The sequence below is a fragment of the Molossus molossus genome, unplaced genomic scaffold, assembly GCF_014108415.1.
Source record: "Molossus molossus isolate mMolMol1 unplaced genomic scaffold, mMolMol1.p scaffold_m16_p_7, whole genome shotgun sequence".
Taxonomy (NCBI): Eukaryota; Metazoa; Chordata; class Mammalia; order Chiroptera; family Molossidae; genus Molossus; species Molossus molossus.
In genome coordinates this window covers 28,129,201-28,150,586 of record NW_023425401.1, presented here as the reverse complement: position 1 = coordinate 28,150,586, position 21,386 = coordinate 28,129,201, and the positions used below count along the sequence as shown (strand labels likewise).

The 21,386-nt window shown below is 38.4% G+C and overlaps 1 pseudogene; it reads right to left on the bottom strand.

Moving 5' to 3' along the window:
* Positions 1 to 800: 800 nt before the first annotated feature.
* LOC118620365 lies at positions 801 to 7,728 on the bottom strand (annotated as a pseudogene).
* Between the last annotated feature and the right edge of the window lie 13,658 nt (positions 7,729 to 21,386).

Here is a 21,386-nt window from a genome sequence, read left to right as displayed (position 1 = left end):
TGCATATCAAATTTATGACCTTTGGACAGCATGCTTAGTTGTAATGGCTTCTTGTTTCAAACCCTTGACTTCATAGATTTTCCTTTTCAAATTATATTTTCATATAATTTTCCATTTTAAAAACTATCCTTAGCTCATAACTGGACTCTGAGACCAAATCATTTGTTCATATGGACGAGGCCCTCTGCACACTGAGCATCTGCTCTGTCCTCACCGCAGCCTCAGGCCTGCCTGCCGCCTCTGAGACCCCGCTGTGCCTCAAGGCCTTGCTCATGCACTTCCCTCTGCCTCGAATTGTGTCCCCAGTGTTGTACTTATCCCAATGCCCCCGTTCCTCAAGATAAAACATTGCCTCTTCCGTGAAGACTTATCCTGGTGCACTTGACCTTAAGTTATCTGTCCTTCCTCTGAACTGAACATCGTTTTGTACCAGCACCGCTTCAGAACATCGTTTTGTACCACGTTCAGCATCTTGGTCTCTTTTTTCCCCCATCCCTACTCTCCTCCTCAGGGCAGGCCCACAGCCATAAAGAAGGAAACTTTAGCCCTGGCTGGTTTGGCTCAGCGGTTAGAGCGTCAGCCTGCAGTCTGGAGAGACCCAGGTTCGGTTCCCGCTAAGGGCATGTACCTCGGTTGCAGTTTGTCCCCGGCCCTGGTTGGTCGTGCGGGTGGCAGCCACTCGATGTGTCCCTTTCACATCGATGTTTCTCTCTCTCTCTTTCCCTCCTGCTCTATCTGAACAAAGAATGAAAAAGTGTCCTCGGGTGAGGATAAAAAAAAAAAAAAAAAAGAAGGAAACTTTATACATCCACATCGTACCCTCTGCTGCAGTAACTGCACAGGCAGATGGTCAGCAGCTCTTCAGCATGTCCTGTTTGTGTAAGGTATGGGGTGAAGAAATTTTACAGTGCGTTAGCTTTATTTTTATGATGGAGGAAACTCAGTTTATTGGACTCATTCAAAATCATAGTCATTTGGTAGCATAACTGGTGCTAACTCCCATCGCTTTTAATTTTATACCCACCAACTGCATACTTCATATTCATTCTGGATACCTAATTAATATTTGTTTCTTAAATAATTTGTCAATTATTTCTCAATTTATTTATTAAAGAATTTTTCAATTAAGATGTCTTCATTTTAACATGTTAGGGCCGGGGAAATACATATCCCTCAAATTATTAAACACACACATATCTACCTCACCACTTTTTCCTGAAATTAAATTTGTGATATCCTAACTTATTTTATTTTGCTTTACAGTGTTCCTAACACTGTAAACCTACAGTGCTAGGTGCACTCTCACGTGGGGACTCTGAACGTGCTGATACTCCACTTTTAATGCTTCTCCCCCCGAACCCTCTGCAGCTGACACTCAGATACCGTCCTCTTGTGCAGCCTCCTATCACCCCTCTCTTTAAAAGTTTATCTATTCTCCCCAACATTTGTTATCACTGTCCCTAGTTTTATTTTCTCCATAAAATTAATACCATGCCAATACATCAAATTTATTTGCTATTGTTTGTTTTTCCTATCGAGAATATAAGTTCTAGGAGGACAAAGATTCTTTTGTTGACGCGTTCACTGTTCTATCTCCAATGCCCGGAACACAGCAGGAGTTTAGGACATATACATTAAATGACACTGCACCAAAAGAGAATTTTATCACATATACATCATATATTTTTATGCTTAAGAACATCTCTTTGTTTCTTTAAATAGAAAATGAAATGGTATTTCTAATTGTAGAAACATTGCCTCTGGCTTTGAAGATTTCCCAGTGTCCTATTTGCTGGCACATATATTAAGTAAAAGACCAGAAAATATGGCAATGTGAGTAAAGATATAGAAATCCTGAGCCCACTTAATTAAAAATTGAGCCTTGTGATTTCTGTCTAGGTGTGTAAGTGTGAGTTGAACTTGATTCATTAAAAAGGCATTTTCCTGACAAACCTTTGGAACGTGTTTTAACAGAAAACTCAAACTCAAGTTGGTAGCAGTTTGTCCTGTGACTTACTGCAGTGAGTTTATATGGAGGACAAAAGTGTTCTTCCAACGCATTTAAATTCCAAGTGCCTGTAAGCAAATCAAGTTATAAGAATAATTAGTCTTTTAATTTTGAGACAAGCTTTGGGAAAGAGAAAATTTGCCATGTATAGGAACCTTATTTGGTCAATGATATAGTTTTATTACTATCTAGAAAACAGAATAAAGCAAGATGATCAACTTATAAAGATCAGCAAAAATTATTCAGCATATCTATGCTATTTTTGGAGCAAACAGTATTAGAGGCAAGCACAATAGCTACATATATTCTAATTTATTATGAAATATAGCTGAGAAATAAATGAGAAGTTCAATAGGGAGCAATACAAGAAAATTTAAATTATATCTTCCAGGATTATATTGTTTACAGTATGTGCTAATAGCAAATAGGTGAGAGAAGGCAATCATTCTAGTAATTGATGTTCTGTCTGCCTTGTGGATCAGATATCTTAATTATTATTTTAAATTCTTTAACATTCTATACATTTATAAGAATGACCCCATTCATAAATGTTACTTTATAAAATATACATTTATTTTATCTTTAAAAGTATTTATTTTTAAAATCGATTTTAGCTGTAGGAAGGAGCTATAGAAGAATATTCTGTGCTTGATCCTGTTCTTCCTTTTGAGACTCTAGGGCTTTGAAAATAATGTTGCATTGTTCAGGAACTTTTTATTTAAGTCCTTGAAATTTTGTTCTCCTCATGGTTTTGACGACTATGAAATTGATAAAAATTTCTGAATCACCCCCAAAAGGACAGCTTCACCAAATGCCTTGATTTAAACTATACTAAAAATACCGGGATATTTTTATGATATATTTTAACTATTCAAACACAAAGATATATGTCTAACCAGCATCATCTTATCACTGTTAAGTTCTTCGGCTTATTAGTACTATGTGCAACCATAAACACTGTCTGATTTTAGAACATTAACATTACCCCCATGCTTCTTAGCATCACTCTAAATTCTCTCCTCCCATCAGCTCCTAGCAGCTGCTCATGTATTTTATGTTCCTCTAGATCTCCCGATAAGAATAGTTTATGTGAATAGATATGTGAAATGGAATATGTGAATTTTTGTGACTGGTTTCTTTTAATTACAGGCATACCTTGGGGGTGTCACAGGTTCAATTCCAGACACCGCAATCAAGGGAATTCACAACAAAGCCAGTCACATGCAGTTTTTGGTTTCCCAGGGCAAATAAAAGTTATCTGTATACTACATTGTAGGTTAGTAAGTGTGTAATTACATCATGTCTAATATATATATATTATAAAGACTACATACACACACACACACACACACACACATATATATATCTTAATAAAAATACTTTATTACTAAAAAATGCTAACCATCATCTGAACCTTCAGCAAGTTGTAATATTTTTGCTGGTGGAGAGTCTTGCCTCCATGCTGATGACTGCTGACCAGTCAGGGTGGTTGTTGCTGAAGTTTGGGGTGTCTGTGGCAATTTCTTAAAATAAGACATCAATGAAGTTTGCCGCATGAATCCACTCTTTCACAAACAATTGCTCTGTAGCATGCAATGCTGTTTTATAGCATTTTACCCACAGCAGAACTTCTTTTAATAGTTGGAGTCAATCCTCTCCAACCCGGCTGCTGCTTTATCAACTAAGTTTATATGATATTCTAAATCCTTTGTTGTAATTTCAACAACCTTTATAGTATCTTTACCCAGAGTAGATTTCTTAGCAAGAAACCACTTTCTTTGCTCATCCATAAGAAGCAATTCCTCATTCATTAAAGTTTTATCATAAAATTGCAGCAATGCAGTTACATCTTCATGCTCCACTTATAATTCTAGTTCTCTTGTTATTTCCACCACATCTGCAATTACTTCCTCCACTGAAGTCTTGAACTCCTCAAAGTCATCCATAAGGGCTGGGATCAACTTCTTTCAAACTCCTGTTAATGGTGATGTTTGACCTCTTCCTATGAATCATGAGCATTCTTAATGGGATCTTGAATGGTGAATCTTTTCTATAAGATTTTGAACTTACTTTGCCCAGATCCATCGCAGGAATCACTATCCATGGCAGCTATAGTCTTGCAAAATGTACTTCTAAAATAATAAGACTTGAAAGTCAAAATTACTCCTTCATTTGTGGGCTGCAGAATGGATGTTGTGTTAGCAGTCATGAAAACAGCATTAATCTCATTGTACAGCTCCATCTGAACCCTTGTGTGACCAGGTGCATTGCCAATGAGCAGTAAAATTTTGAGAGAAGTCTTTTTTCTGAGCTGTAAGTTTTAGCAGTGGGCTAAAAATGCTCAGGAAACCATGTTATAAACAGATGTGCTATCATCCAGACTTTTTTGTTTTATTTATAGAGCATAGGCAGAGTAGATTTAGTATAAATATTAAGTGCCCTAGAATTTTCAGGATGGTAAATGAGCATTGGCTTCAACTTAAAGTCAGCAGCTACATTAGACCCTAACAAGAGAGTCAGCCTGTCCTTTAAAACTTTGAAGCCAGGCATCAACATTTCTCTAAACAGGAAAGTCCTAAATGGCATCTTCTTCCAAAAAAGGCTGCCTCATCTACACTGAAAATCTGTTGTTTGGTGTAGCCATGTTGATTAATTATCTTAGCTAGGTTATTTTGGATAAGTTGTTGCAGCTTCTACATCATCACTTGCTGCTTCACCTTGCACTTTTATAGCATGTAGACAGCTTCTTTCTTTAAACTTCATGAACCAGACTCTGCTAGCTTCAGATTCTTCTGCAGTCTCCTCACCTGTCTCAGCCTTCACAGGACTGAAGAGAATGAGGGTCTTGCTCTGGATGAGCCCGAAGGGAATGTTGTTGCCGTTTGGATCTTCTATCCAGACCACTAAAACTTTTTCCACATCAGCAATTAGGCTCTTTTGTTTTCTTATCCATGCGTTCACTGGAGCAGCACTTTTAATTTCCTTCAAGAACTTTGCCTTTGTAGTGACAACTTGACTAACTGCTTGGAGCACTGTCCTGTACACTGGAAGGTCACCGGTTTGTCCCCAGTCAGGGCCATACCTAGGTTGTAGGTTGGATCTCCAGTCGGGGCACATATAGGAGGCAATGGATCAGTGCTTCTCTTTCACATCAATGAGTCTCTCTCTCTCCATTCCTCTAAAAAAAAAAATCAGTAAAAACTTATCCTCAGGTGAGGATAATAAAGAAATAAAAGAGAACTGAAGAAATTTAGATAAACAAAACTTATACAATTTCTTGCTGGCAGATGTACCCTATAAGAAAATCTTAAGGGAGTCCTTCAGGCAGAAGTGAAAACATACTAGTCAGTAACTTAGATACACACAATAATGTGAAGAATCTTACTAAAGACAATTTCAAATTTAAGTATTCAAGACAGCATAAGTGTATGTTGTTTTGAAGTCATTTATTCTCCTACATAACCATAAACACATCTGAAACTTACAGTGGAGCCTCAAAATACATAAAGTAAAACTCAGAATCGAAGAACGATAAACTCAAGTCAACGATAATTGTAGACTGCAATGCCTCTCTTTCAGTGACGGACGCCAAGGAAATGTGACACTTGAACAACCCTGTAAGTAACTGGACCGAATGAGCACTGGCAGAGTGGTACACCCGATAACTGCAGCATACACAGTCTTTTCTAGTGCACACAGAACAGTTTGCAGAATAAAACATGTAAGGTCTCAAAACACGTAAAATGATTGAATTTATAAAACTGGGTACTCTTAAACCACGATAGAATTAGATTAGAAATCAATAGCAGAAGGAAATATAAGAAATTAAAAAATATTTGGAAGTTAAATAATACACTCCTAAATAGCAAATGAGTCTAAGAAGAAATCAAAAGGGAATTAAGAAAATACATTGAGATAATGGAAATCAATGCATAATATCCCAAATTAATGGGATACAGATAGTGTTAAGGGGTAGCACTGCGGCTGTAAAAGCCTGTGTCAGAGATGATGGATCTTGAATCAGTTGCTAAACTTTTCTCCTTAACAAACCAGATAAGAAGCAAATTGGCCCAAAGCAAGAAGTAAAAAAATAATAATAATTAAAGCAAATATGAATACCATATACAAGAAAATATAAAAATTAATCAAAACTAATGGTTGGTTTTTTGAAAAGACCAACAAACTTTACAGCCTTTAGATGGACTCACCAGATAAATAGAGAACACTAAAAATTAAAATCAGGAATAGAAGAGAACATTAATACTGCCCTTGAGAGATTTTGAAAATTGGAATAGAATACAATGAGCAATTGGATACAAATTACACAACTTTGATGAAATGGAGAAATACCTAGGAAAACACAAACTACCAAAAACTGACTCATGAAAAAATTTAAAAAGAGAAAAAGAAAATAGACATACATATAACAAAGAGATAGAAAAAGTAATTTAAAAAATTGCCGCAAAAATAAGCTCAGGACAGCCTTATTTTACGGGTGAATTTCACCAAATATTTAAGGAAGAATAAACACCAACCCTTCACTAACTCTTCCAAAAAATACAGAAAGGAAGTTTCCCTAACTCATTCCATGACGTCAGTATTACCCTGATAACAAAATCAAAGCCATCACTAGAAGACTACAAACCGATGTCATTTATAACAGAGAGATGCAGTGATCTTCAGTGCAATACTAAGAAATTGAGTTCAGCAACATATAAAAACAGTTTTACACTATGACCACGTGGGATTTATCCCAGGAATGTAAGGTTATTTCCACATAAATTCTCCAATTAATACATCCTTTAGCTCAGTTTTAAATATGAGTGCCATTATTTTCTGTGTGATTCCTGAAATATACGTTGCTTCACTTTTAACGCCATTATTTTATGCCATTATATGCCGTAATAAAATCTGCAGTCAAGTCAGACAGGACAAGACATAAATCATCGATATTTCCTGAATTCCACCCTGTAACTCGGAGATAACAACACTGCTTCATTGGTTTGAATATTTTAGTTATCTCACAAAAAAAGATGGTGGCTAATGCTAAGCAATTGTCTATGTCTTCCCTTAGAATGAAAAATTATTTTTTAAAGTGCCCCAAAGTGGAAGGCATTGCCTCCTAAAGATGGCATTGTGAAAATGAAATGAGAGACATATTTCTATGACAAAGTGAATAGCACTGAAGGGAAGTGCCTGCATGTGTGTGTCGGGAGAGCACACATCGAGAGTCAGCCTACATTCAGCATCCTGGCTTTGTGCCAGGCAAGTCAGTGTCCTCATCTGAGGCAGCTGTGTATCACGCATGTACCTGGATTGTTTATAACAGGAGTGTTTTACAGATGTCGGAGAAAAACTCTTAATATTTTAACAGAGACAATATCTGCTCTATTAATCCTGTGCTCTAATTGCTTTTACCTTTAGTTAATAGTACAGAAAATGCTGTAAGGCTGTAGTAATTCTGTATAATCTAAGGTGCTGGACAGTGACTGCAGTGAGAAATTGGAAAGAGATTAGGGTACACATTTCAGGGCTTTACGTCCAGGTGTTTCTGCATAATTATCAACTGGTCCACACATGGACTTCAGGGGACTTCTAGGAGTGAAGAATGTGAAGCAACGACTCACTTGTTCAAAATGTAGTTGCTTTGGAGTAAGTATAATACGATGGTTAAAGCAGAGGATGAAGAGAGAGCCTAAAAACGGGACTTTTCTCTTCATCTGGCCATTGGCGGATCAGCATTATTTTTTTTTATTTTTATTTTTTTTATCCTCACCCGAGGACATTTTTCCATTTTTTTGTACAGATAGAGTGGGGGGAGAGAGAGGAAGAGAAAGAGAGGGAAACATTGAGTGGCTGCCACCCGCACGACCAACCAGGGCCGGGGACAAACTGCAACCGAGGTACGTGCCCTTAGCGGGAACCAAACCCGGGTCTCTCCGGACCGCAGGCCGACGCTCTAACCGCTGAGCCAAACCGGCCAGGGCCGGATCAGCATTATTTTTTATTTTATGCTGATATCTAGAAGAATAAGAGCGATATATTTTCATTTAGTGCAATTGACTTTAATGCACAAAAATATGAAATAAATGCTGCTAAAAAGGCAGGAGAAAATAAACATTGTCCAACAAATATTTAGCAAATACTTAGTTTTTACAAGATGAAGAATGTGGCATGATTCCTACCTTGGGGGAATTTAGAGGAATAAATATGTGAATCATTGCCACTCCAAGGCAGTCCTTGAATTGAGAACATTTCATTGATATAATGGTCATTATATCACAACCCATTGATCATTACTTTCTTCTTCCTCCCTGAATGTTCCACTGAGATTTGCTACATATCCATTTGTTCATTGTCCAGGGATAATCATAAACTACTTTAAAATTTGAGAAAACAAAATAACTATGAGTACCAACTACTTTATAACACCAAAAAAGTGTATAATAAGAAATAAACTTAAATTTATTGATTAGAACATCAGTGATAAATTTGAAGGAGTAATTTCAATGAAATTGTGAAAGATGTTAGACTAGAATTGGTTAGGATGATGTGATTTTCAAAGCAGTATAAAAAGTATATAAAGGTGATTAGTTCAGAAAGTTTGACTTAATGGGAAGAAAAATAATATGACAACTTCAATTAAATACAGGAGGCAATGGAAGACAACCTGGTACATTCAAACTGTAAAGAAGATAGCAATGCACCGCACACAAAATGAGTCTTCAAGAAATGATAATATATTTGTTACTCTTACCTATTTTGAGTTAAAAACAAACAAACAAATAGGAAGACCCGGCTGATGTGGCTCAGTGGTTGAGCGTTGACCCATGCATCAAGAGTTTGCCGGTTCGATTCTCAGTCAGAGCACGTGCCCAAGTTTTGGGCTAAATCTCCAGTGGGGGGCATGCAGGAGGCAGCCAGTTGATGCTCTCTCTCATCGATATTTCTATCTCTCTTTCCCTCTCCCTTCTTCTCTCTAAAATCAATAAAGAAAAAACAAACAAACAAACAAAAAAAACCCAGGAAGTATCTTCCGTTGCTTCATAGTGAAGAATTAGGTCAATGTATTGGTGCTCATATAAAAGCATATCTAAAGCCATTTTCTTTCTTGGAAAGTGGGAGTCATTGAATATTATATCATTATTTCCAAAGCTTATCTATTTCTCTCTCTGAGCTGTAATTGTAAAACATAGATTGTTTTTTAAATTAAGAATTTGGGACAGAAAAACATTTTCTAAAGAAGCAGGATTGAAAGGTGCCTATTTTATACTCATTTTCCTCCTCCTGTATATATACACACATTAGTGTTAAATTTGTTTAGAAAGTTTTATGTAGTTTTCCAAATGTTGCCAGTCGGAAAGCTGGATGGTTATGATAATCCTTAGGTAGTGGATGATCTCTAGGTCTTTGGTTATCGAGTGTAATACGATACCTTCATCCCCAGGATGAGGCATCATGCTACATGGCTTTGAAGCATTATCAACTGTTTGGGGATTTTTTGAATCTTATCTGAAAAGTAGACCTCGAGCTTTCCCCTGTAAACTCAAATATGAAATCACACTTAATGTTCAGGGAAAGACTGAATAAATGCAAATAGCTCACAGTAGTGAACCATCCTAAAAATGCCCCGCTCAGCCTGCTTGGACCCGTCCACAGACCAGCTTTCCGTCTGGGGGCTTTGAGTCTTACCCTCCACGGTGGAACCTGCAGCCCACAACCAGGAGCTCTTCACGGCATCTGGTGACCAGCCACTCGGTAGGGGTGGATGTACTTAGAGCATATAGACTGAGAAAACAGGGGCTCAGGACAGAGAGTCACCGACACATTCAGATATTTGGTAAAGGAGGAGAAAGAAATGAAATGGCCAAAGAGAGTAGATGAGAAGGTTTGTTAAATGTTCCTGAAAAGTCATAATAGACCAGGATTGAAATATATGTTTTATATCATTTTAAAAGGCAGGAAATGCAGAGTGTATTTTGTGCTGTTGGGGATTGGAAACTGATTTGGAATTAGGAGTGAAGCCTGAAAGGTAGTTAAGGAAGTAAAGGGATTCTGTTAATTAAATAGTTATTCCAAGTATTTCAGCTGGAAAGTCTGGCAGAGAAATAAGATTGGAAAGAAGATACAGATTTAAAGAGGGTTTCTGTTTTGTTTGTTTTAGAAGTGGTGATGGATAAGAGGAGACCACTTTTTTTTTTATCCTCACCCGAGGACATTTTTTCATTTTTTGTTCAGATAGAGTGGGAGGGAGAGAGAGAGAGAGTGAAAGGGACACATCGAGTGGCTGCCACCCGCACGACCAACCAGGGTCGGAGACAAACTGCAGCTGAGGTACATGCCCTTAGCGGGAACCGAACCCGGGTCTCCCTGGACTGCCAATGCTCCAACGGCTGAACCAAACTGGCCAGGGCAAGACGAGATCACTTTTAAATACAGATGGAAAGTGTTAAATGCAAAGGCAAAAGTTGACAATTGGATCAAAGAAAGTCTATAATCAGTGAAGCAAGATTCCTAAGAAGGTGGCAAGTAAAGAAATATTTGCTAACTCTAAAGAAGTAGTTATTAAAGATGTGTGTGGGGGGTGCTTATCCTTTTTAAAAAGGCAGGAGGAGGAGATTAGTGAAGATGCAGGCAAACGTGGAGATGGGTGGTAGGGAGCTGAGGAAGAGACCAATTTGATGGCTTGACTTTCTCTAAATTAAGAAGCAGGGACAAACTATTGAAACTGAAGTAGCAGAGGAAAGAGGGAACTTTTGAAGAGTAACAAAGATATGAGTTAGTTGATAAGGACTATAAAAATCCAGATGTCTGGAAAAACCCAGCAAGGTGGCCTGGCAGCTTTGAGGATTCACTTGTGGTTGGTGATCATAAATTTTTAGTGAAGACGATCTGTCCCATTGTAATTTCTCCACCAGCGCTCAGTCTGGGATTGTGAGATAAGGCTGTGGGGGCAGGACATAGGCATAAGAGAGTTATGGGTGTTTGCAAGAAAGTGACAGTGGTGATGGACCATGGAATGTATGATGAATAAAGAAGGAAATGAAGCCAGGGACAGGCTATATGATTCAGTGTAACTGGGGGCTAAAATAAATTCAAGGCATTAATGAGTTTCAATAATTTTTCATGTAAAGGATTGAAAGCTACTTCAGTGAGAGAGAGAGGAGAGTTGTTGATTTCAGGAGGGAGGTCAGGATGTAACAACTTTTGAATGAAGTAGAGGGATTAGAATGTTGCTTATTGTGAGCCAGATATATTGCCGATATTATATCATTTTATTCTCACAGCAGCATTTGGGGGCGTTTATCTATATTTTACATTTACAGAGAAGGAGGCTAAAGCTCAGAGTTAAGGTAGTTTCCACAAAGTCACCCAGCAAGTAAATGTTACTTTTGAGGTTTAAACTTAGTTGCATTGAACAAAATTCAATCTCAAGTCAACTTAACTATACCGAGCATCAGTTTCCTCATCTGTAAAATTAGGACAATATTAGCACCTACCTCTGAGGGTGAGCTAAATATGTAAATTATGTAGAACTATGAGAAGGGCACATTAAATGGTGAATACATGTTAGAACAAATATTAACTGCTTCTATGCATTGAATTTTTTTTCCCTTTATTGATTTTAGAGAGAGAGAAAAGGAGAGGGAGAGAGAGATAGAAACATTGATGAGAGAGAACATCAATTGGTTGCCTCCTGCATGTCCCCACAACCTGGGCATGTGCCCTGACCAGGAATCAAACCGGCGACCTCTTAGTGCATTGGTTGACGCCCAACCACGGAGCCACACCAGCTGGACAATTTTTTTTATTTGTACTTGGTTGTGTAGACACAGGCTAATAATCTGACTTCAGAAATATTTATTTATTTATTATTATTTTTTTTAATCCTCACCCGAGGACATTTTTTTGTTCAGATAGAGCGGGAGGGAGAGAGAGGAAGAGAGAGAGAGAGAAACATCGATGTGAAGGGACACATCAAGTGGCTGCCACCCGCACGACCAACCAGGGCCGGGGACAAACTGCAACCGAGGCACGTGCCCTTAGCGGGAACCGAACCCGGGTCTCTCTGTACTGCAGGCCGACGCTCCAACCGCTGAGCCAAACCGGCCAGGCCTGACTTCAGAAATATTTAAAAAGCACACCTTCTAGAGGAGATTCTTTTTATATCATTTTATAATATAATCATTATAATATAATCATTTATATTATATCATTTTATAATTTTATTTAAAATTTAAATAAAAATTGTATAGCCCTGGCTGGTTTGGCTCAGCAGTTGGAGCATCAGCCCTCAGACCGGAGAGTCCTGGGTTCGGTTCCCTCTGAGGGCACGTACCTCAGTTGCAGTTTGTCCCTGGCCCCGGTGGTTGTGTGGGTGGCAGCCATTCAATGTGTCTCTCTGACATCAATGTTTCTCTCTCTCTTCCTCCCTTTCTCCCTCCCGCTCTATCTGAGGATAAATGCAAAAATGTTCTCAGCTAAGGATAAAAAAATAAAAATTGTATATATTTAAAGTATATGACATGATGTTCGAAATACACATACACTGTTAAATGATTAGTAAAATCAAGTTAGTTAACATATCCATCACCTCACAAAGCTATCTTTGTGTGTGTGTGTGTGTGTGTGTGTGTGTGTGTGTGGTAAGAACATTGAAGATCTACTCTCTGTTATTTACAACAACATGGATGAACCTGGAGGACACTATGCTAAGTGAAAGAAGCCTGTTACCGAAAGACAAGTACTGCATGATTTCACTTATATGTGGAATCTAAAAAAGTTGAACTCATAAAAGCAGAGAGTTGAATGGTGATTGCCAGGCGGCTGGGAGGTGGAGGAAATGGGGAGATGCTGGTCAAAGGGTACACAGTTTCAGTTATACAGGATGAATTCCGAAGACCTAATTACAGCAGTATGAATACAGTTAACGTGCTGTGTTGTACACTTGAGCTTCCTCATTTCTGATAACTGGGAAGGTGGTCTTAAAACCAGAGCTCTGTCAAGATAAAGGGAACATGACACTTTCTACACAAATTACTTAAAGATGTAAAGATTATTTAAAGATGTATAGTAAATCAATGAGTAGGTAAGAAGTAATTTGATGACACGTTTATGATGGAAGATTTTTACCCCATTCAAAAACCTGAAATTCGAGGCTTTACCATGAATAAAAATAACTCAGTCATCTGTGCTACCTAAGAAAAAAAACTGACCATCATTAATGGCATCCTGGCATCTACTGTGTTTGGGAGTGTGAAGGTATTAGGACAACAGCAAAAATGGGCGGACCTGACTGACAGTGATGAAGGGGAGTACTGGCATAACAGAATATGATGGAGTATGACCACAGTGGATCACTGAGCCCGAATGGACTCTCCTACTCCTGATGAAGGCAGTGTGCAGTTGACATGGGTGAGAGCTGGGTGCCTTTGAGGAGAGGGAACACACTTCACATGACTCACAGTGACTGTGACAAATAAATGATTAACACGGGCCAGCGCAGGAGGACGCAGTCACCAGGTCTGCTGGACAAAAGTAAATAACGCTGGATTTATATTTTCTGCTACTATAAATCCCATTGCTTGAAATGTCATTAGTTTTTTTTTTCCCCCCCTTTGGTGGAATACAATTGTTTTTGAACCACAGTCTTTCTCCACGGTTCCGATGCAGCTTTTGTGAGCCCATAGGTAGCCGTGAGCTGAGGTCACGTTAAGAGAGGCGTATATGTCCCATTGAATCTTGTATGACACTTGTTATTTTATTACTGTTTCATCCACTTTGTTGTAGGCCTGTAATACAGCAGCTTTTCCTTCACATGTCAAATATGTCCTGCCTTTTGTTATCCTCGACAGGCTGGATGTCGCAAAGTCAGAGCTCTCGGTGTTCTGGGAAAGGGAGAAGTTTAATAAAATTCCTGCAGTCCTGAGATACTGCCTGAAACTCACTCAGGGACGGAGAATTGGAACCTGAATAGGGAGGGTGGTACAGGAAAGTGGAGCAAACTCTTCTTCCCTGTCTCCACGTCCTCTCTGATCACCCGGGAGAGGAAGTGAACCAGCGAACAGAAGGGATGGAGAGGGCAGAGCGGTGGTCAGAAGCAGAGCTGGCCGTTGGACCTCACTGTGTGCGGAGAGACGGAGAAACCCAAGGCAGCCCTCCATGCCTCCAGCGCTTTGCTTGTCCACTTTCTAATGCTTCTCTGTCTCATAGTAGAAAAGAAAAATGCCCATCCCCTGAGTTCTTCTGTTGCCCCCCTCCCCATGTCAGGTTTTGCAAAAGCAAAAATGAGAAAAAGCTGCCTGCCTCCTTTTCTCTGATAGAAGTAACGAAAAGGAGAGGCAACCATGGTGAGAAACCCTACTTGGGGGGCGGTATCTGACCAGGTTTCCTTGTACACCCTTGACTGGTCTAGACACATATCAACACACATCAAGGTGCTGACAAAGACAATGCCATGTGGCCTGAGCCACAATTATACTAATGAAACAATGTTTAGACCAAACCTTAGGGTACAGAGCCTGACAACTGTGCACTTAGGTGAAAAAGGCAAGAATATTAGAAATCACAACTGTCCTGGGAAACAGTCGTCATTTTGTTCATTCTACACACAAATATCTAAGGTTATAAGAACAATGAGATTTATCTTTGTTTTTCTTTTTCTCTTCTTTTCTTTTTGGTATTTGAAAGCAACCAAAGAGCATCTTTCTGAAGTTGATTTTTTGATCACCGTCTTTGCAAAGATTTTACACGAGCAACTATAGCATGTGCTGACACGTGAGGCATCATTTCATAGATGGTATGATGACAGATATATATGAAAATTATTGTAAATGTGGGAATAGAGAACACATTTTACTCCTTTATAAGAAAAAAATCAACCTCTTTTCTACACATTATATGTGATCATGTCTTAAATGCCACAGATAGGTCACATGTGTTAAGGAGGCAGACAAGAGGGAAAAAAATAACAAAGCAGACAAATAAGTAAAAATGTCTCTAAAGAGAGCCACACTGTATAGAACTTAGTTATATGCATAATGATACTTTTTATGAGGCATTTATTGCAAGCGACCTCATGAGTAGATTCTCATATGAAAAAAGTCACAGAAATTATCATGAAGAGAGGTAACAGAATTTATGAATTGGTTTTGGAAGAAATATAAAGTATCACAGTGGTGAAGTACTTGAGAGTGCTCAGGAAAAAGACTGATTTGGAGATGTTTAAAGGTATATTTTTAAAATGAATATACATCGTAATAATAGACCATTTAGTCAATAAAATTCAAAATTTCAATTTCAGGTAAAGGAAATTGAATTTTTTTAAAAAAGAGGCAGAAAGGGAGGTGGAGTGTGTGTGTGCGTGCGTGTGTGCGTGTGTGTGTGAAATTACGGTCAACTTGTCAATATATGAAGTGATACAGAGTGATCAAAATAGGAATTGTATTATTTGTTTTATTTCCCCATCACTGCCCTTTTATAAAAGAGAACACGGTATTTTATTGGATCTAGTCCGTTATTAATAAGAAAATTATTTAAGATGAGAAAGCACTTTAAATAGTGATTTTTAGTTATAGATTAAGACATCAAACATGAGGCTCTTATTTCTTCATTATTACCTAAATTCCTATTTTCATTGATGTATTGGTGAGTTTCAAACCTATTTCATTTACTGTTTTCTGCAAAAGGCGCCAGTCATAACAGTTGTTAACTTTTTAAAATGTCTTACTTTATTCCAAACATCTTTAAAAAAACTTTGCACGCACTTACTCATTTTAATCTCTCAACATCCCCATGATTTAGACACTATGGTTACACCCATTTTACAGATGTAGACTATGACACTTAGAACTGCTGAGTTATTTGTCTGAGGCTTTCCAGAAACTCAGGTGTGTAATTCTAGAGCATATGTTTTAATCACCATAAAATATTTTCCCTGAATATCATGCATGGTCAAAGGTCTTCTTTTGTTTGTTCATTTCCTTGCATTCAACAGAAGAACCTTCACTACAGCCGGGTCGTGGTTGGGAGCCGAGTCAACCTCTTAATCCCACAGAAAAGGTTCACATTGGAGCTGGCACTCTGCTGAGGGCTGTAACAGTCTTTCCTCTAAAAGGCTTCTGCTTTCATAATCGAAGAACAGAAATAGGGAGCTTTCTCCTCTCATCGTCGCCACGCACTGCGCATGGGGAGAATTCTTCTTCTTCTCTGTGAAGTATGGCAAAGCTGCCCCCATAAGACTCATTAGCCTGTTATTTTCACTCGGCCTTGTGCCTTGACTTTTTCAAGGGCTCTCAGAGTCATCGCGGGTGTTGGGTACAGTAACACCCACTGATTTTGCTTTTGTCTGGGAGTAAATGTTCTGGAACATTTTGGTGTGTCTTGTACTGTGCCTCTTCCCCCGCTAGGACACACTAACCACTGCCACCAACAGTCATTCTTTCCGGGGCTACATTTTTCTTTTTAAATTTTTTTTTTCTTTATTGATTATAGAGAGAGAGGAAGGGAGAGGAAGAGAGAGATAGAAACATCGATGGGCATCGATTGGTTACCTCCTGCATGCCCCCCACTGGGGATTTGGCCCACAACCTGGGCATGTGCCCTGACCAGGAATCGAACCAGCAACCTCTTAGTGCATGGGCCGATGCTCAGCCACTGAGCCACACCGGCCGGGCGGGACTGCGTTTTCATGGCAGCCACAGCAGTGCCCATCTCACAGGCACCGATGTTGTTTGTGTCAGTTTCTTGGGTTTGGTCACTGATCATTAGGGATTCTCTGTCCTACTTTCATTCAACACCAAACTCCTGGGGAGACTGATTGGAACAGTGGAGGCATCCAGGGGTTATGATTTACAGAGACGTGATATTTCTTTTGAGAGATACGTCTGGCACAGGAAATCTGCTAAAACAGCACTGGGTTATGTTGCCACCATCCTTATTATTGACCCTCACAACTCACTCTAGTCAGAGGCTTGCTACCTAGGGAAGAGAGTGAATTTAGTGTTTTATCATACTCTACTTAACTTAAATACAGTAAGTCAATCATATAGGATTAAGATATATCTGTGCTCCTCACTAAAATTGTCACTTATATTCAGAATTTGAAGCTTCTGATACCTCGGTTCTAATTAAACTAGAAAATTTTAAATTCTTATACCATAGACTTTACAAAATATGGAAAAGGTATTATCTATATATCTTTCTATATACATATACACATATAAACACAGAGCCATACGTATATGTCTTTCCTTGTGTATATGTACATAGATATGTGAAGACATATTGCATACATTTGGTACCATATAAAATGATATGTTTCTCCTCTCTGTCTTTTTCTGTATTCTTATTTAGAAATGAAAGCGCAATAATACAGGGTCTTTGAGCAAAGAATCAACTATGTTTTCACTTTTGTTATTCAGTTTTGGGGCTTTTAACAGACATTGTTAGCCAATGCAAAATATATGTGAGTTGGAATAACTTTATAATTAAATAAATTGCAATGCATGTAATCTATACAATAAGTCATGTTTTCCAGTCTGTGGTGCCCTTTCAATTCTCTGCATGATATTTCTGTCTAAAAGGCACTAATAGAGACATTCTGATCTTGAAAAGAAAAGTGAGGAAAATCAACATCTAAAACTCAGAAAAGTCCTGGGTAGTAAAAGGTCTTTGTTCTGCAGAGTGTTCTCCCACAGAGAAACAGAATTTTCTTTCAGCTTTTGCATTTGACTCTCAGGCTCTGAAATATAATAATCAAAGCTCTTTGCTACCTTATGTTGAATCTCCTGCACATGAAATCTTTTTATTCAGCAAGGAATGGAATTCGTACCCCCAAATAATTTGATGAAAGCTTGAACATTTGCCAGTTAAAAATATCCTTTTTATTATGATGTAAGAAACTCCTGGTAGGCCAGTGGGATAATTAGAGAAAACAGGAGGATATTTAATGAGTTTTCTGAAGTGCATGTGAAAAGGCATCATCGTATGTTATCACGTGTTCCTGATAATTTTATCTTTCTCTCTCTAGATGTTGAGATACCCTGGTGTTAGTTAGAATGCTTAAATTAGAGATCCAAGGTAATATTGGAACCTAGGAAAGTCTAACATTTCTCAGACATTTTGTAAGAAGGTGTGAGCCTTTCTTGTCTGTCAGCTGCTGTGGCCCTGAAGTCTTCCTCCTCAGCAGGTTAGTGTGAACCAGTCAATAGCTGCTCTCAAGGGAAGGTGCGTGGCATTGCCCTGTGGTTCAGTGACAGGAGGAACCATCACTCACAACCTTGGACATGTTTTGTACTCATCAGGCGCCTTGATGGTCTACTCTAGCTTCTGTGTGAATGGGGCAGGAATTTCAAGTTCGATCTCTAGACTAGATTCCTTTAATGTAGATCCTTGCACAGCTCAAATAAAACTTAAAAAAAAAAAAAAAAGATACTATCCAGCAGAAGTTTTGACACAAAATCTTCCAAATAAACGAGTTTGGGGGTGGGGATGCTGAGCTAGAAGCAAGAACAATAGGAAAGTGAATGGAAGAGACTGATGGACTCTGTCCTGTTACTGATAGGGAAAAGGGAAGCAGGATGGCTTTGTTCTTTAATTCTTAGAGCAAAGAGAGAGTGAGTACAAAAACAAGTGCTCTGTAATCAAATAAGTGCTCGTTCAGGGAACCCAAACTCCAGAGGCCTGTGAACGTTTGGCTGGGACGTCAGTCAGGGCTGACCAGAACAGAGTGCGGAAGGCTAACTGGAAGTGAGATGGAAAATGGATACACACTACTGTGTACGACTCTCTGTAGGTCCCACAAGGGCCACCAGCTTCAGAAACAGCAGTCCAGGATAACAGCGTGAGTGTCCGCGAGCAGTAATAGCTTCAACAAGCGCTGGGATACAGCGAACCCTCTCTCAGGCAGGTGGCACCTCCAGAAGCAGGACACTGCAGACCCAGGGTCAGAGAGCTATGGCCCTCAGGCCAAACAGGGCAAGCTATTTGTGTAAATAAAGTTTTATTGGGAAACGGCTCCACTCTTTGCTTTTGTACACTCTATGGCAACATGCAGAGTACTGCGTGCTTTCTTTTGCAGCCCACTGCAAAGCTTTAGTTTTGCAAGGATAGAATTGAGCAGTAGCAGCAGAGACCGTAATGGCCCACAGAGCCTACAGTGTTAGTATTGGGTTTTTACAGAAAGAGTTGGCAGGAGCCTGTGCTGGCAGCCCTGTTAGTCACTTGCACTCTGATGCATCAGGCAAGTTGGAAGCAATTCCTGTCATGTTTTCTGTACAGCCTGCATCCTTTTCCATTTCCACCAACAGGATACAAGAGTTCCCTTTCTCCACATCCTCACCAACACTTTTCTTTTGTGTATTGATAATAGCCATCCTAACAAGTGTGAATACATATCTCATGTGTTTTTTATTTATATTTCCTTGATGAATTGTGATGTGTTGAGTATTTTTTCTTGTATCTATTGGTCATTCGTATGACTTCTTTGGAGAAATGTCTATTGAAGTCTTTTGCTCATTTTTTAAATCAGGTTAGTATTATTATTATTTTGCTATTGACTTACAGGCATTCCGGTTTAGTTTTTCACTTGTTTCCTTTACTATGTAGAAGCTTTTATTTTTGCTTTCGTCGTCTGTGCTTTTGGTGTCTTATCCAAGATATTATTGCCCACACCAATGCCAAGGAGTTTTTTCCTACGTTTTCTTCTATAATTTTTTAGAATTTCAGGTCTTACATTTACATCTTTAATCCATTTTGAGTTTATTTTTGTGCAAGGTGTAAGATAAAGGTTCACCTTTACGCATTTGCATGTATGTCCAGTTTTCCAAACACCATTTATTGAAGAGACCATTATTTCCCCATTGTGTTTTCTAGACATCTTCGTTTTTTGTTTATCTTTGCCCTAAGTAATTTACTGAATTTATTGAAATGACTTTGGTTAATAAAAAGGTATAGGTTTCAGGTGTACAATTATATAATACATCATCTGTATATTGTATTTTCTGTTCACCACCCCAAGTAAAGTTTTCTTCCGTCACCTTTATCCCCCCTTTACCCTCTCCTACCTCCCCACCTTCCTCTCCCTCGGGTAATCACCATACTATTGTCAGTATCTATGAATTTTTTGTTTGTTTGGTTGGCTGAATTTTGCTTAATCCCTTCTTCCTTTTTCACTCAGCCCCCCTCTTTGTTGAAGCTCATTTGAGTACATATACATAGATTTCTTTCTGGTCTCTCTAGTATGTTCCACTAGTTTTGTGTCTGTTTTTATGCCAGTACTTTGCTCTTTTGATTATTGCAGTTTACTAATAGAACTTAAAATCAGGAAATGTGGTGCCTCTGGTTTTGTTCTTCTTTTTCAAGAATATCATGGCTATTTGTGACCTTTTATGGTTCCATACACATTTTAGGATTTTTTTTTTCTATTTCTATAAAAAATGCCACTGGGATTTAGATAGGGGTTGCATTGACTCTGTAGATTACTTTGTATAGTATGGACATTTTAACAATATTGAATCTTCTAATCCATGAATTGGGGATGCATTTCCACTTATTTGTGTCTTCTTTAATTTCTCTTATCAACATTTTGCAATTTTCAATGTACAAGTCTCAAAGTGGTATTTTCACTCTCATTTTCAGGTTAGCATTATTTACAATATACACAATTGGGAAACAATCTAAATATTTCCTAGCAAATCAATAGATGAAGAAAAGTACCATACACACAGACAGTGAAACATTATTCATCCCAAAGAAGAAGAAAATCCTTCCATATATTACAATATAAGGACAATGAGGACATTATACTAAGAGAAGTAAGCCAGTCACAGGACATATATTACATGATTGCACTTATATGAGATGTCTAAAATAGTCAAACTCACAAAAGTAGAGAGTAGAATGTTGTTTGAAATGTATATTAGTAAGTAAAAGAATCCAATCGGGCTGCATACTGTACAACTCCAACTATATGACATTCTGGAAAAGGCAAAACTATGGAGAGAGTAAAAAAAAAAAAAAAAAAAAAAATCAGTGGTTGCCATGGATGGGGGAGGGTCAGGTGACTAGACGAGCAAGGCATAGAGGATTCTTAGGGAAGTGAGACTATTCTCTATGATGCTATGATTGTGGATATATGTCATTACACATTTCTCCAAACCCATACAATGTGCACCAGTCATGAACCTTAATGTAAATCTGAGTGATAATAATGTGTCTCTGTAGGTTCACTGATTGTATCAAATGTACCTTCCTAATGGGAAATGTTTGTTGTAGTCGGGGAGACTGCATGTGTAGGAACAGGTATATGGGAACAATCTGTACTTTCTGCTCAGTTTTGCTGTCAGTATAAAAGAGCTCTAACAATTTAAACCCATTA